We start from the raw sequence: 18,464 nt of genomic DNA on the forward strand, positions 1-18,464 counted from the left end.
TTTATTAATTTCATCATTACTTTATTCATTTTTTTTAATGATCTCTTTGATACTATTTTTTTAATTAATTAATTATTTATTTATTTTTAAAGTTTGATAATCCAATAGCCAGTTCTAATAATTCTATTCAGGACTTTTTATTTGTGCATATTTTTTCTTGGCAAAACTATAAAAATTCAGGAAAAATAAAATTATAAATCATTTTAGGAAAATGCTCTCGTTGAGAGTCGAACTCAAGACCTCCCGCTTACTAAACGGGTGCTCTAACCAACTGAGCTACGAGAGCAGGTGACTTCCTCTCATTATTTTTATAATTTTATGGGCGGTGAATATTCAACGCGATAGTTACGCTTCGTATGTTGGGCATTATCCGATGTTAGCCTACTTTGCTGTAGCAGAAAATGAATCAATTGGGAGGGAGCGCTACAATTTCATGCAGGTATCTGTTTCTTAATTAATTTTTGTATACATTTTCGTTGATTTTGTCCTTGGGTTTTTATAATGCTATTTACAATGTTTATGTTTTCGTATTTGATAATTATTTTTAAGGAACTTGGCAATTTTGTTCATTGTATTTGTTTTCATAATTTAGCCTATTCTGCGATTGGGTTTACTAATTTTACATGTTATGTTTATCTGCTTGCAGATTACCCCTAGGGGGGGGGGGGGGGTGTAATGGCATGTATTTAATTTGTGTGCTTGTATGTTCTGACTAGTTCCATATTCTGCCTTAGTAAATTTACTTATTGACCTTGTGTCTCAACTAAATAACATTAGTGGATTCTGTGGTTCCCTTGCAGATTTCCGGTATTCTAAGTCGAGAATTCACATGTTTTGTTGGTTCATGGTGCAACTTTATCCTGTATACTGATTTTGATGATATGACAAGAATAGCTAAATTGTTATAGTTGGGTCTTCCAACTATAAAACTCTCTTATAACCCTTAAAACCAATCAATAACAGGTAAAGAAGATAACCCAGTAATTTAATTGCAATCAAATGGAGCAATTACAATCAAACAACCACTGTAGAAGAGAAGAGATAAGAAGAGAGAGAATTAAGAGAGAGTTACTAGAATATTCAACCAAAATCCAGTCTACAGCCTTCCTTTGCCGGTATTTAACCAAAAAGAGAGAAGAAAACGTGTAATGGAAGAAAATGGAAAAGAGACGAGGCCGTTTCTGATTCAAAATTCAGATAGTGCCGTTAATTTCATCTTCCAGCTTCCCTGCTCTGTGATTCTTCTTACCCCAATTCCAACTGGTTCCCTGTTCTATCTGTTTCCCTTCATAACATTCGTCCCCCTTAGGACAACCTTGTCCCCAAGGTTCAGAAGATGGAGATATACCGCGAGTCAGATGCTCTAGCAGTGTGAGAATTGGGATATGTTTTTCTTCTATCGTTTTCTTCAGTAGAGATACATGAAAAAGGGGATGAATGCGCTCCAGGTGGCAGTTCCAGTTTGTAAGCAACCTTTCCTAATTTTTGAAGCACTTTGTAGGGGCCATAGTACTTGGCAGCCAGTTTCTTAAACACCATATTAGCCACCGACTGTTGAGCATATGGGTAATGTTTAAGATAAACCCAATCACCCAAATGAATTCTCATGCACACCTTTGTTTGTCAGCATCTTGTTTCATCCTGCCCTAGCTTGAGCCAGGTTTTCTTGTAGCACGTGGTCCATTTATGCCTTTCCTGTAACACATCATCCACTGAAGCAATTTGAATCTTTTGGTATTGACCTAAGGCAAGTTGTAGTAGTTTGATACCATAAAATGCCTCAAACTGATTCATCTTGATAGCAGTGTGAGGTGTGGTATTAGACCATCTTTCAGCCAGGTTAATCCACTTACTCCACTGCCTAGGGTGTTGAAAAAACCCATGCACCTCAATTACATCTCCAGGCATTGATTCAACCTTTCTGTTTGTCCATCTGTTTGGAGCTGGTAAGCAGAGCTTAACTGAAGTTTGGTTCCCATTTTTTTGAAAAATTCTTGCCAAAATTCGCTAGTTAATATTTTATCTCTGTCTGTGACTATACTCTGTAGCATGCCATGAAGTAGATGTTATCTAAGAATAACCTGGCAATGCTTGCTGCTGAGTAGGGGTGTGACAGTGGCAAGAAGTGCCCATATTTGGTGAACCTATCTACCACAACTAGGATCACATTCTTGGATGCAGATGTAGGTAGTCTCTTCACAAAATTCATAAAAATATGGCTCCAAGCATACTGTGGTTCAGGTAGAGGCTGCAACAGTCCTGGGTATGCCACATGTTTCCCTTTACTGTTGGCAGGTATCACACTCCAGAACCTCCTGCTTGATCTCCTTAACCATCCCTGGCCAGTAAAAATGCTGTTTAGCCCTGTGGATACTGGAATGGACCCCTGAGTGTCCTCCCTCTCGTGATGAGTGTATGGCTTCAATCAGCTTCTTTCTCACCCTGCCTCCAGAACCCACGTACAGTTTAGATTTAATTTAAGCAATCCATTCCTACAAGTCAAGTCAGGTTCTGACTGTTCGTTGAGGAGTAAGGCTGTGATTTTATTCTCGGCTTCTTGATCTACCTCATAGATGTCACCAATTTCGTGAATCCACATTGGTTTCATGGTAGTGACTGCAAAACATTCATCATCATTAGTGATTTCCCTTCTAGAGAGTGCATGAGCTACTTTGTTATCTATTCCTTTCTTGTATTGAATTTCATAACTAAGTCCTAGGAGTTTTGTTAGCCACTTCTGCTGCATAGGTGGTGTAATTCTTTGCTCTAATAGGTATTTAAGAGACTGGTTGTCAATCTTGATGATGAAGTGATGCCCTTCCAAATAATGTCTCCATTTCCCAATAGCTGTCAATAGAACCAACTCCTCTTTTTCATAAATGGATAATCCTAGACTTTGTCATTAATTCCTTTGCTCAGATGAGCTATGGGCTTCCTATTTCGCATCAAAATAGCTCCCATCCGTCCATGGCATTCATCAATCTCTACTATAGATGGCAAGGAGAAATCGTAGAAGTGTAGAGAGCCATACCTTAAAAGCTAGTCGTTGAAGTTAGAGAACCAAATCCTTTATAAACCATATAAAGGAAGCCTATATTTCACATCTGGGATTCAAACCCCATACATTCCACTGGAACCATGACAAACCTCTATGCTTTCGACCTTGGCACCCATACACCAACCAGGGTTTCGAGACGTGATACCTGCTCTGATACCAATGTCATAGGACTTGAGAGAGCTATATCTCAAAAGTTAGTCGTTAGAGTTGGAGAACCCAAACCTATATAAACAACACAAAGGAAGCCTATACTTCCGATGTAGGATTCAAACCCCCATAAGTTCCACTGGAACGTAACAAGAAATCAGGTAGAGCTAATACTGGTGTGGTACTCGTAGCTAGTTTTAACTCTTCAAATGCCAATTCAGCTGCTTTATTCCAATGGAATTTATCTTTTTTAAGAAGGTTAGTTAATGGCTTAGCCAAAGCTCCATTTCCTCTCACAAATCTTCTGTAGTAGCTTTTCAACCCAATAAACCCCTTAGCTGTTCGACACTGATAGGTTTAGGCCAATCCATCATTGTAGCCACTTTGTAGGGGTCTGCAGCTTTGTCCTCGGCCATGATGATATGTCCCAGATACTCTTTTATCTTCAGTTGCCCGAAGGAGCACTTGCTTCCTTTTGCATACAATTGGTGCTTTCTCAGGAGCTCCAGGACCTCAGTTACACGTTCACAGCGAGTCCTAAATCAGTGCTGTACATTAATTAATCATCAAAGAAAACAAATATTTATTTCCTGAGTTGTTTGTTAAAGACCTCATTAGGCACTGGAAAGTGGCTGGGGCATTAGTAAGCCTAAAAGGCATAATCTTGAATTCATAAAGCCCCTCATGAGTTTTGAAGGCCGTTTTATGGATATCTTCCTTTGCTACTCTTATTTGGTGATATCCTGCCCTCAGGTCTATCTTGGTAAACTACTTTGTGCCTTTCAACTCATCCAATAGCTCATCAATCAAGGGCATGGAGTACTTATCCTTGATGGCGATGTTATTCAATTGTCTATAGTCTACACAGTTTTCAGGTTCCATCATTCTTTTTAACCAACAAGACAGGAGAGGCATAGGGACTATTGCTTGGTTGGATGATTCCATTCTCCTCCATCTCTTTAACCATTCTTTCAATTTCTGCCTTTTGAACATAAGGGCACCTGTATGGCCTGAGTTTGAAGGGCTGTGGTCCTCCTTTGATTGGTATAATACCACTGCATATTTGTCTACTATGGCTTCCACTTCAGTTGGTACAAGTTCTGCCATCTTTTCAGAACTAACAGCATTGTGCTATCACTCCATAAGACTAATTTTTGAACCATTTCTTTTCCTCATCGTCAGTCATCATCTTGAATTCTTTGTAGGGCTCACAGTTTAGTTCCAACTCATTCTCTTCATTGGTAAACTTTATGCTGCCTTTACAAAAGTCAGAGATTACACGTTTGAATTGGCTTAACCAATCAACCCCCAGCACCATGTCACTCCCTCCAAACTTAGGAACCTTCAATTGGTTTTGAAACTCTAGACCTTGCATCCTCCAGGTCAGTGGATTACAGATGGCATCACTAACCTGTTTTCACTAACCAGTTTTTCTCTCCTGCCACAGTTACTATTAGTTTAACAGGTTGCATCCTGTAGTTGAGATTTTTGGCCAATTGCTCATCTATAAAACTGCTGGTGCTCCCACTCTCAATGAGCACAGATACCTTCCTTTGACATTCCTTGGAAGCCTAATAGTTTTGGATCTGTTGCTGCCTATTAAGGCATGAATTGAATTTCCGTTATCTCTTCTGATTTTTTCCCTATATCCTGCCCTTCTCTATCATCAGGTAACTCATCTTCTTCCCCTTTTGCCTCCTCATTTACTAATATAAAATTTAGCATTCGATTCTTGCACACATTGATCACGCGTGTACTTCTCATAACATTTGTAGCATAAGCCCAGTTCTCTCTTTGTTAGAAGTCTAAGGGGGTAATGGCTTTGAATTTCGGGTGGTGGTTTGGGTTCTTTGGATATGGTTTAACGTGAGGGGTTTTTTGGATAAGGTTCTCTGATACTAATCTCATAGAACTTTGGAGAGCCATACCTCAAAAGCTATCTGTTGAAGTTGGAAAACCTAAGCCTATATAAACCACACAAAAAAAAGCCCATACTTCCGATGTGGGATTCAAACTCCCATAAGTTCCACTGGAACCACGGCATTATTGCTATCTTCTGAATGGTGGAAATCTTGAAGATTTTCACAAACGATTGTATATTTGTTTACTTGTTTTGTTTGCATGGTAAATCCCTTTTCTTTTATAAAATAGAATCAATCTGTGATATATAGTAGTTTCCGAGATTCGTTGTTGATTTTGATGTTTTGGGATTTTTTTACTTCATAGCGGGGGTAGTGGATTGCTGAACAATGTTGGAAACTGAGGATTCGTGTTGGTTTGCCTGGAAGTGATTGAAATTTAGGAAAAGGCAATACAAGGTTCATATATAAACAAACACAAGGATAGGTTCCTTTGATGTTTTTATTTGATTGGTCATCTGTTTCAGATTTTCTGTTGGCAAGAAGAAATGTATCAGAAAATTGTTGATAAAGAAGTTGGGACACTTTTTGCATGATGATGTTGATTTTGATTCGATTTGTGTTTTTATTCTACATGAATCAAGTTATGTGAATTTGAAGTGATAGAATCGGATCATTGTCTGCTACGCTTTTATAACACTTCGTGCAAAGAAATGTTGCCTTTGGCGGTATTATTTTGCACAATTATGCACGCATCAAATGTAACAAATTTGTTTCTTCCTGTTTAAATTGTTTCCTTGAGTTGGTCAGATTTTAGGGATCTGGATTGAAAATAACTTTTGGCTGTGAAGCTGGTAATTTTGAAACTTCGCTCTAATTGTCAATTGCATGAAATGTTGTCAAAAACAAGATATGCTGCTCAAATATGGAGTTTTTGGGATTTGATTTCTATATAACTAGTGACTCTGAAGATAATACCTGTAACTTTTGATACTCTTGTATGCCATCTAAATATGTAACCTATTCTGAAGACGACCTATAAATCTAAAATTTTATAGAAGCTTATAGGTTTTACAAGAACCTCTTAATTTATTTTTACTTTTGATATGTGGATATTAGCTAATGATTGTCAAAAGTAATGACATTTCCTGCTCTCGTTTTGATGCATGTGCAGAAAATGCTTTTGCCCTGTGGTCTTCCACCCGAGAGAGAAGATGACTGAACTTGAGCCTACTGAGATTCTGGATACTGGAAGCTGAAAATCTTCATATGTTTGAATGTTTTGGAACTTTTTTTATTCCATGTTTGACTATCAAAATTCTATCGGGTGTATAATTTGATCTTTACGAAACATTGCCCTAGAGTGGTATCTTTGATCATATAACTTGATATTTGAATTAGGAGATCTTTGTTAATAGTTGCTTGCTTTTGCAGCTTTTGTTTTCATGGAGTGCTGAAATGTGTTCAAATTTGTGGCAAGAATCTGTACCCACTTGGTTAATAATTTATTTTACGAGGACGGTGGGTGAAACTTAATATTAATTTTGATTTATTATTATTATTATTTTTAATGATCGTGATTGTTCGAACCAACTTACGCACATCTCGATTAATCTCATGGGACCTTGAGATTTACAGTCTGGTACTTACTTCAGTAACTCTGAGGGGACTCAAATTAGTGATTATTGGGGAGTAAACCTAAGGCTTAATATTGAAATTATTTAGAAGTTGAATTTAGAGTTAGTGACAAAAATTTTGACCGTCGTGGTGGTACTTTATCTTAAGCTCACACATGCGAATTTATGTTTACTGTCAGCGAGCATTTTTAAGTAAGTCAACATTCATATTATGTGCAAAGCTATGTCACTGATCGAGCATTTCTAATACGAAAGCGTTTGATCTTGATTAATGAAAGACGAGTACTCGAGCACAAATTATTGAATGAGCAAAACACCCCTATTTGTTTTTATAGGCCATTTCACGTCAGCAAAATCGTTTTGTAAGTGTAGGTGAAGAAGAATGCTAACCCTTCTGAAAGTGACGTCACTACCAATGAGTTAAAAACACGACATGGTGAATCAAACATTAAAATGTAACAAATTCAGTTAAAAGTTTAAGTAATTAAGAAATGCCGCGTGTTGCTAATGAAAAGGGCAAAGTACTTTGATAGTAGAGCTAAGGGAGGAATCCACAATATTTCAGGGATATATGGATTTTCTGATTATAGATAGTAGATCAAACTTATAATGGGATCTTAGGCAGACAAAAGGAGGATCGAAATAAAATCGATGAAGCGGAAGAAATCCGAATGTCAAAGAGAGTAGCTAGTGTTAAGGGAATCAAGCGGCCATGCATGAATGTTACCTCAGTGCGTTGAGAAAGCAGTTCCGCAAACCTTGATAGTAAATCCTGCAATGATGATAGAAAATTGGGAGGGCAAATTTGCGAACCGGCATTTAAGAAAGCATATATTTGAAGCTATGAAAGTTGGAAGAGTTGAAAAACTCTCCCACCAACAAAGATAATACTGTAATACTGGGGAAATAGTAGTCATAAGTTCGATGAAATGAACCAAGTATAGAATTGGGGTCGCGTTGGTAAAGCTTATTCTGAGAAATGTATAATTTTGAAAAAGGCAAGTCTCTTTCTGCCCGTGATGAAATTTCAGTTGAGGGCGAGTCTCTATCCACAAATTTTGAAAAGGCGAGTCTTTTTTCGCCTATGATGAAACGTCATTTGATGATGAATCTCTATCTGCCAAGTTTGAAAAATTGGGTACAGGCGAGCCTCTTTTCGCCTATGGGAACGTTAGGGAGTGACAAGTTTCTATCTGCCAAGATTGGAAAATTTGAAGAAGGCGAGTCCCTTTCCACCTATGAATAAATTCTATTTCGTGGCAAGTATGTTTCTGCCAAAACTAAATATCCCGCGAAATGTGAAATACCATCCAAGTATGACGAGTGCCATGGATGACAATGTTTAGAGTTCATGAGTTATGATAATACTCGTTGACCTCAAAAAAATGCACCTCTAATGTGGCCAATAGATTCTAAGACCTCTCACTTCCAAGCAAATCGTATTCTTGCACATTAGGACAAATCGTTAGCCACATGTGGCCTTCTTCGGTGGGGGTGGAGCCAGCCGCGTGCACTCCGACAATGAAGTCAGTTTTGGGAAAATATATATGAGTGTGGGATGGTTTTAACGTGAGTCTCCAATATAAAAAGGGGGTCAGTATTGGGAGTAAAGAATGCAAAGAACAAAGTTACAGTATCAAAGTCTAAACTTGCATTACCTTTGGAATGACACTAAGTATAAGTTTTTATAGTAGAAGAAAATGAATAAGAGCCGTTGGATCAAGAGACACATGGCCTCATCTTGACGGCTAGGGCCTCTTGTCAAAGGTATCAATCAGCCAGGCTTGGGCTCAAGTGTATTTAATGTTATGACCATTAGCAATCATAGGCCTAATATGTAAGACTAGACTTGACTTGCTGATTGAGTTGAGCGGCCCATGCAGTGAGTTGTCACATCACCCACTTGTTACAAGATCTTGTATGAAGATCTTCCTTAAGATGCCTCTACCTTCCTCGTCTCATTCATGGGGGCTCAACCCTCCACTGGGGTTCAGCCAATAAGGGTCGACCATGGAGGCTCGGTCATGAGGGTTCGGCCAAATTGCTACTTGTGTAGAATGATGTGGAGTGCGGGCCTAAGTTCTCTTGCGGTGCAGCTGCCATTTGTTAATGCTTAGAGTCTCATTGGAAGAGGCATAACAATAATTCCTTCGTGTATGAATATTTATTTAATGCGTGAACTTGAAAGTTAGGATTGACAAAACTTAGAGCCTCATTGGAATAGGCGTAACATAAGCATTTCGCGAAATCGTTATGAGGGTAAAAAATTACTCATTAAAATGCTTAGAATATCGATCGAAATGAAAAGCACGACTTTGAATAAATAGAAAAACCAGCAGTAAATAAAATAAGCTAACAAACGATTCTATGCAAACCAGTTCAAAAGGTTCCATTACAAAAGTGGGAAAACTGAAGGAACTGATAATGTCAAGTATCTTATTATCCCTCCTCCTGCATTTTGTTTCACTACTCTCCACTTGCTTTCGAAGCATATCCAAATCATTCATCGCTTTCTCAAGCTCTTTGGCTGCAAAGTATTCTTCTGCCCTTGTCATCCGAACTTCCTTACAAAGTTTGGAAATTTTACTATATGACTTCTCAACGAAGGCATGATGATCCTTTTTAGCCTGATGTAAATCTTTGAAAGTCCTCCTAATATTGGCTAGCAAAGTAGCCTCCTTAGCAGCATATACTTGAGCCCCCTCGGCTAAATATGTTAATTTCGTTTTTTCCTTCTCAACCTCTTTAACTTTCATCTCAAGAATATCGCGCTTTTGCTCTAGAGATTGCAGTCCTTTATCCAAATCGTCAGCTCGCAGAACGCAAACTTCATATTCTACTTGTTGATCATGATGAAGTACAGCGGCTTACATAATATGAGCATCGATCAACTTTCCTTGTTGCGTTGGGGCAAGATCCTCCTCAAGTTTTTCCCTGGACATATTAAAATGCAAAAACAGACCTCGTCGCCCGAGAAGCAAAGGTGGGTAAACCATAAAGACCCACAAAATCTAATTTACACCACCGAGGAAGTTTTTATGAGCTATAAATTTTGCCTGCCCCGTCAAGAGAAATATCAAGGGCAGAAAACATTGATCACGGTATTCCTGTGATTAGTTTCATAGGCTGTTGATGCTCTTATTCTCCTTATAGCATTTAGCAAATGAAGAACTACACCTGATAGAGACTTTACTGTCATCATCGGAATTGACTTGGCTTTTGCCAGTAGAAACGATAGGACTATAACATCATAGGAATAGATTGTTCTAAAGTTACATGGCATGGGATAAATAACAATAATCCAAATCTTTGTGGAGTACTTGGAGATAACCGTTCATAGAATCTTTTAAAGAACGAAGATCTATGTAGCCGACTTTACATTAGTGTCAGGGATGGCTTTCCTGGGTTGAGACTTGAGTCAATGGACAGCATTTGTTCCTTCCGTATGCTGCAGGTTAGACTGTGAGTGCATGTTTCATACATAGGAATTGACAATATAGTAAATGAGATTATTAACTTATTCTGTCTCTCTCTCTCTCTCTCTCTTTTTTTTTTCCCTCCAAGACTTTGTAATCCTCCATATGTGCTATCAAGGCATGAAGACAAACTAGCCCTCTGGGCACATCTCTAAGTAGTAAAAGGGGAGAGTGGAGAAATCCAACTTTGCTTGAGGCTGCTGCGTCAAGGGTTCGAATCCTGAAATATGGATTTGGCTCTTGGGTAAGTGCAAGTGTACAAGCAGCCTTCCACCCTGTACCGTTGGAAGCATAACCTGCGATTTACCTCCCTCACGATTCTCCAGAGCAGGGGTGGTGGGGGACCCTTAAGATTAGGGTTTAACCTTTTAAGGCATGAAGACAAACTATTGCAAATAGGGACGCATATAGGGGGCTGGGCAGAGTTGTAGCACAGCCCATTTAAATTTTTAGTGCAAAAATACTTTTTCTATGTAATTTTTTTTTTTTATTTACACATTAGTCAACTTGTAGTCCGATCTTGGATCCGTCCCCGGTTGTAGATATGTCATTAAAAAGTTCAACAAATCGGAGATTCTGGTTTCATGATGTCTTCAATTTTTCTTCACTTGAGAGAAATTCTCTATGAATCATGGAGGTATATAAAAGAAATTTAACTGCTTGATGATTGGGCCTTAGGTTTCTTGATTCATAAACTATTAAGCACTTATTTGACTTGTTTTCTTGATTCATAAAATATTAAGCACCTGTTTGACTCCCTTTAAGATAAAATAATTTACGAGAAAAATCATGTAATACCTCGAACTTCATTTTACATAGTTGACCAATATGATTCATGCATTACTTACTATTTATATTGCCATTGCATTTGCTTTAATAGTTCGAAAATGTTCTCTTATTATGATGCATTTGATCATTGAAGTTATGATTTTTGTATGGTATTAGTCTTTGACCCTTAACCTAAGTGGTGAATCTTACATTGAGCTATGATAAAAATTTAGGTTAATTTAGACAGGGGGCGGAGCCCATTCATGTCTAGTGTGGGCATATGCCCGCACTGAACTTCTGGGCACAGCCCTTTTTTTTAAAAAGCTAAAGCCCACGCATTGGCAATGCCCAAAACCAAAAAGTGAAGAAGCCTAACAAATGCCCAATACGTCAATTTTCCAACCCAATTTTCAACTCATTGTCTCATTCCACTACAACAAAATATACTTTTACAGCGTGCGACCGCACACCGTATAAAGCAATGTCGTAAAAAGTGTTCACTTTTTACGACGTGCAATGTATGCCGTCAATGAACGTGTTGAACGCCTTAAAATACTTTTTACGGCATTCTCTTGCACGCCGTAAAAGGTCCCTTTTTTTACGGCGTACAATTGAACCTCGTAAACGTTTGAATTTTTTTTACGGCGTGCATGTAAACTTTAATTTTTTTTAAAAAAAAAAATTGTTCATTTATTTGATTCCCAGCACACCTATAGTAATTACAAAACAAAAATCCATATATATATAACCATGTTTTTCATAGATTCGACAAACATAATTATTGAGTACGGTTTAATACAATATATCAATGTAAAATTCATGCTGCAATCTAGACGCAAGTAGGCCAGCTGAATACACGACCAAGTCATTGAGCTGGGTTCTAAGAACTTGCTGGGCAATAACAATAACAACCACCAAAAGAAGTTGGATGCAAAGAGAGCCTAAGTTGTTGGCCAAACTCCACAATGAATAGCATGATTCGAACTTAAACCTGGGGCAGAGCAGAAGTAGAATGAGGAAAATAGCAGCTCTACCAACAAGATGAGCTTGCTCGAAGCTGATCAATACAATGAACCGGCTGAAATTCACTCGTAACAAACCTTCTTCAGGCATTTGTTCTTTAAAACATCCAAGAAATCTAACTCTAGGTGACTGTATGAACAATGCATTCATTCTTCCACAGTTCCACTCCTCCCGTATCCGTCGACGTCTGACATTGTTCTCGATCTACTGCTCTAGGATGATTCCACGTTTCCACCGGGCCAACCTCCGATGTAATGTGAATACATATGGAGAAAAAGATGGAAGAGTTGGATTGGCTATGTTCTCATATATATATATATATATATGAGAACATAGCCAATCCAACTCTTCCATCTTTTTCTCCATGTGAATATATATATATATATCATTAAAATTTTCTATTGCCATCTCCTACATTTCTCTCAATTCAAATTTTCAAATTTGACGATTATAGAGGTTAGTGGCCTTTTTTTTTCTTTTTTGGTACTAATTTGGGAGCATGAAAATAATAATTGTCTCCTATCTGACATGAATAATATCATTTTTCTGCTATTTTTGTTCTTTTTGAAGGACTAGTCTCATGTCCGTGCAATGCACGGGCTCTGTTTTTTCTTAAGATAATATTAGTGTATGGCAAAATGAAAAATGCATGGTCCTACTTTTGAAATGGAATAGGAGATATACATAATAAAACAATATTAACCTTACAATATAAATTGTAAAGAAGAACCAATACTTCAACCATGAGAAGTGGAAAAGATTTCAGTAAATTAAAGCATCTTAGATTGATTCTATAGTTGTGCTATTTACAAGCAAAACAAGAAAGACACAAAAGGAAGAATAGACGCATATGGAACAATCAGGTACCTTGAAGGAACACCAGTGTAGGTTTTGCCTTCATATAAAACTAATTCAACTGGAACTCCAACTCTTCAAAGAGTCTTAGCAAAACTTTTATTGGAAACAAAATTAGTTAAAAGTACATTTTTATAGCCTATGAAACACATATGCGCTCTTTTACAATTGTTCAAAGTAATCTATTGAGTGAAAACATTATTTTCTTCTAAAAGACAGTGAAGTTTGAGTACTTGATTTATTACGTAGAGGATGATGTATTTAGTTCGGGTAAATGGGACCATCAACTATCTTTTGTATAGTTGGAGAACATTTATCAACAAGAAATTTATGGCATAAGCATAAGAATAATGACAAACTTTGGGAATTTTACCTCTGATGCGCCTTTGCTCACTTGATGTAGTTCATCAGCTAGATTTATGCATGTTAGAACTGTCCCTTTGTTTGTTGGATTGAATAGGAGGAAGTGAACTTTATGTGATTCCAAAATGTGCCTTGCAGAAAATAGTTGAATCAAAAGAAAATTAATCAGTACTAATAAGTGTAATTTGTGCACTTATTTAAGTTGCATTAGTAAACGTTTATGTCGTTAATTTATTAATTTTGATTTAACTTGGGTTAATTTTATTTTGTTTTTAGTGTTGGACTCGTTTGAAGCAATTGGAAAAAGATGAAGGATTAATTGACTATTTGATGCAAAATTTGGAGATCAAATTTCATACTTTGAAAGTTGAGGACTTGGAGAAAAATAATTGATTAATTGGGCTTCAGTTGGAGCTGAATTGGACCTTTATTGACACACAAATTCAAGTGGGCTGCTTGTGGGAATTTTAAATGTAATGATATACAAAGTGGGCCTCTTAAGTGTAAGAAAAAGGCTATCATGCTGGAATTCTCGTTTTACGGAGATACAAATTGGCTGCCGGCAAGAAAGAAAAGGAGAGAGAAGTGGAGTGCTTTTGTAAATAAAATAGGGCTGGCTGCTGAATTTTATATACATATACACATCACACGGCACTTTGGAATTTGATTCACACGCTAATTGGGCAGAGAGGCTGGCTGGGGAGTTAATAGACAAAAAGCACAAAAAAGGAGGAATTCAGCAGCTGATTGGGGAGTTAAATTGGGCAGGAATTATATATACAACACTCGGCTTTTGGACACACAAACACATAAGCAGCTGGAAAAATTGAGGAAGCAGAATTATTTTACACACTTTGGTGGCTGATTACGGAAGAGAGAGGCTGGTCGATCAAGAACTTCGGTGGCCGCAAAGTGGGAAATTAGACGGAACAAAAAGGTTGTTGCTTATTAGAATAAAACGAGAAAGACGGAATCACATAGCTACAAAGATACATGTAGAAAACGACTAGAGCATAATTGGAATTAATCACGTTCCATCAATTTATTGGTGATGTCCTTCCTCTTTTATGTCTTTGATTTCAACATTATGTTAGGCTAATTTCTCTTAAGTATTGGATGAAGATGAAACCCTTTATTATTTATTTTTTATTCGAGACACGTGGTTTAGTTAAATTTTTGTAATATTTTATTAATCTTGTATGTTTAATTTTATTATTTGATTGCCTGATCACCAATTAAATATATAGTGGTTTGTTGTGGTGTTGGGAGGCTCTCAATAGGTTTAGAACATTGCTTGATTAACATGTGTGCAATAAATTTTAGGAATAAAATTTATTACGTGTGAGATAATTGTGAAATTGAATGCGTTTTATTCATCTGAATTCGAACTACGAATAGACTCGGGTCGTGAATATGATAGATTTAATTTGTCTTGAAAAAGAAAATTAATTACAATAGAATTATCAATTGTCGAGAATGCAAGAACATAACTAGCTAAGTTGTTGAGAATTTGAATAGATAATAATATGTGGATTTGTAATCCAATATACTCTTCCCATATATTTGTTAAATTCGCATTTTACTGGCTTTCATAGATTAAATTAGATTAATTAAAATCACAAAACACTTTTATTTGTTTACTTTGAATCTAATTAAACACTCGTACACTTAATTAAATTTTATTCCTCGTGGGGCGATAGCCTTAACTCATCGAATCTATTACTTGTCAACGATTTCGTACGCTTGCGAGTTTTGCACAAACAAATTTTGGCGGTGTTGCCGAAGAATAATTTATTTAATTTGTGTTTATTAGTTAATTTTAGATTTGAAGTATATTCTTTTCCTTTTCTTTCTTTTCTTTACTTTAGTTGTTTTAGGCTATTTATTGAACTATCTAAGTCTCTTGCTTTACTCTTTTCAGGGAATCATAGTTTATGCAAAATTTTGACGAGATCAAGCTTCTTCCAATAGATCCCGAAATTGAAAGAACTTTTAGACAGCTAAGAAGAGAACAGAGACAATCGAGAGAAATGATAGAAAATCAACATCCGAATCAAGTTCAAAATCATTTACCATTATCCTAGCCAGATCAACCAAGGGCAGCAGCAAATCAAGAAGAAGTTCTAGTGAAGGATTACATAAATTCTGTGCTAGCTCCTATGCAATTGGCTATCATATACCTTTTGGACAGGTCAATTTCCATATTAGACTTGACGTTATCAACTTATTCCAGAATCATCAAGATATCAGGTTCTTTAGCAAATCAATCGAAAATCCTCGTGAACATATTAAGGCCTTCTTGATGCTCTGCAATTTGATCAGCCACGAAGGAATGTCTGTGGATGCTTTTCAACTGCGCCTATTTCCTCACACATTAAAGGAGGGTGCGCGAGAATGATTAAATTCTCTAATTACGGGGAATATTGTTTTATGGAACGACACGGTGCAAAAGTTCACGTTGAATTTTTTTCGCCGTTTCGAGTCCATCATACTAGAAATGAAATACATACTTTTAAGCAAAATGACCTTGAGACCTATCCAGAAGCGTGGAAAAGATTCAAAGATTATTTCAGGAAGTGCCCCACTTTGAACATCACTAAAGAATCAAAGATCTGCATATTCTATTCCGGCTTGAGACCTGAATTTTGCAACATCGCCGATGCCTCCGCAGGAAGGTCGATATTGGATATTTTGTTGAATAATGCCTTGGACCTTTTTGAGCAAATTGTAGAAAATCAATCGATGTGACCGAGCAGCAGGGAAGTCCAGAGGAAAACAACTGGCACATATAATGTGGATGCAATGATAGCTATGACAACACAGATGGAGGCAATAACTAGAAAGCCTGACACTTTGACCCATTATGTGAATATGATACAAACTTTAGCTCCGAAGTGCATAGGTTATGGGGTAGACAAACAAGGAGAAAAGAATATTGTTTGATATTTAAAAAGACTCAGCAATAAAATCAGATTTTTATATCTTCAAAACAGTAAAGACGAAGAAAAAATAAGTCACCTTACAGATGACTCGACCATTCATAGATACGAGGCTCGAGTGAATGCTAAACTGAACTCTAGCTTTGCTAACACCATTAAGACTGAATTCTTTGAATATCACTGTTCGTTTCCCAAAAAGAACAAGTTTAGGAAATCAACTTCAAACATATGAAAATATACACAATTACACTTAAAAGCACCAAATTGTAAAGATAAACCTATCCTGTCAAAATTATAAAAAAAAAATCCTAAAATTCAAAGAAATTGAAAAAATAGGGGTTAAAAAATTTCTTAGATCACAGAAAAAGACTAATCAGGTGTGGCCATCAAGAAGAAAAACGTCGACTTCGATCGCTTGCTCATTATCGAAGATTTGGCCAAAAAAGTAGGAGAGGCAGCATGAAATGTGATTGTGGCATGAGAGAAAGAGAGAGATGAAAGATATTAGATTTGGGTCTTGCGTCCTGTAAAGTTGCGTGATGAGAAAAATAAAAACGAAAAAAATTCTCCGAGAAGCGAGAAAATAAAAAAATAAAAAAACGCGAATTTTTTTTTTCTATGTGCACGGAGTGCATGTTGGAGTGTCATCACCATGGAATTCCATGCATGGAGTGAGAAAGAGTTTATATTAGTTTTTTTTTAAATATTTATTTATAGTAATTTTTTTATTAATATTTTAAAATTTTAAATATATTTAAATATTTACTTAAAAATGTTAAAGTTAATATTTTTTTTATCTATAAGTAGCTTTTATAATTATAAGTTTTTTATTACTTTTAAATAACTTGAAGTACTTGTTATACTTATAAGTAACTTTTTACATCCTAGATAGTGTAATATTTTTATTAATATTTAATTTAAAAAACTAAATATATCTAAATATTTATACTTAAAAAATTTTAAGTTAATATTTAATTTTTTTACTTGAAGTACTTGTTAAACTAAATATATAAGTAACTTTTACAATTATAAGTTCGTTTTACTTTTAAATAATTTGAAGTGATCTTTTTAGTTATAAGTAACTTTTTACATTTTAGAAATAAGGAATAACTTTTATGTAAAACATTATTTAAAAAAATATTATTATTGATAAAATTATAGGATATGATCGATAATTGATAGTGTGAGAAAATGAGAAAGAGTACTGTATGTCAGATTCAAAGCATGTAAGAGGCAGGTAAAATGGAAAACGACGTCTCCACCAATTAAAAAAAAAGCTACAGTATACAAAATATTATTACTAATAAAATTATAAGATATAGTTGATAGTTGATAGCCTGAGAACATGAAGAAAGAGTATTGTATGTCAGATTCAAATGACCAAACCAGTTCGATGTGAAAACCAATATGACAAAAATGAACAGTAAATCTCACATTTTCAGAAAATAATTCATAAAAAATTTAAATAAAAAAATATTTATAATATGAACAAAATAAATTATAAAATAAATAAATAAGGAAAAAATTTCTTCCATGGAAGAGATCTCTCCGTGAAAGGAGAGCGGAGAGTTTCTCTCATTTTGGAAGGAGAGAAATGAGTAAAAACTCTCCTCCTCTCCTTTCAAAAGGAGAGACAATCTCTCTATAGATGGAGAGATTCTCTCCGTCTACAGAGAGAATTTTCTGTCCTCATTTTTTAAAGTTTGTTTTGTTCATAATATAAATATATTTTTTCGATATAAAATTCTTTTTAATTCTTTTTTTTCTTTATGATAAAATTTCATTTTTTTTATTTTAATTAAATAATATTTATATATTCTTTGTTTAATTTTTGTAACTTTATTTTATTTTATTTGTTTAATTTTGTTTAATTAAATAATATTTACACATTCTTTATTATCATAACGTCATTTATTAAATTTTAATTAAATAATATTTATTTTTAATTTTAATTATTTCAATTCAATTTAAAAACTTTATAATATATATTTTTTTAATTTTTGCCCACAATTCCATTTTTTTTAATAAACTTTATATTTAGTTTCGTTTCTTTATTATATAGTATAGTATTGGATTTGATGAAGTGAAGTAATGTGTAAAAATGGAGAATTATTATAGTGGAGGTAATATTGTAGTGAAATGGCGTGTGAAAACGATGAAATGACGTGTGAAAAAAATGCTACAATGTGATTGAATGGAATAATTTACTGTTGTCAAACCAGTGTCAAATCAGCTTCATGTGAAAACCTATGTCACAAAAATGAACAGTAAACCTCACATTCTCTCTTTTAAAATAAGGAGGGATAACTTTAGAGTTACCATGTCAGATGAGGGCTTCA

The 18,464-nt window shown here is 35.6% G+C and overlaps 1 long non-coding RNA gene and 1 other non-coding gene across 2 annotated transcripts; one reads left to right on the forward strand and one right to left on the reverse strand.

The window, feature by feature from the left end:
• Window positions 1-212: 212 nt before the first annotated feature.
• Window positions 213-286, reverse strand: TRNAT-AGU. The gene has a single exon. It is a non-coding gene; the product is annotated as a tRNA-Thr (tRNA).
• Window positions 287-308: 22 nt separating this feature from the next.
• On the forward strand, window positions 309-6,606 carry LOC111393350. Its single transcript, XR_002702398.1, has 2 exons — window positions 309-439; window positions 6,239-6,606. It is a non-coding gene; the product is annotated as an uncharacterized LOC111393350 (long non-coding RNA).
• The last annotated feature ends 11,858 nt before the right edge of the window (window positions 6,607-18,464 follow it).

This window comes from Olea europaea, chromosome 4, assembly GCF_002742605.1.
Source record: "Olea europaea var. sylvestris chromosome 4, O_europaea_v1, whole genome shotgun sequence".
NCBI lineage: Eukaryota > Viridiplantae > Streptophyta > Magnoliopsida > Lamiales > Oleaceae > Olea > Olea europaea.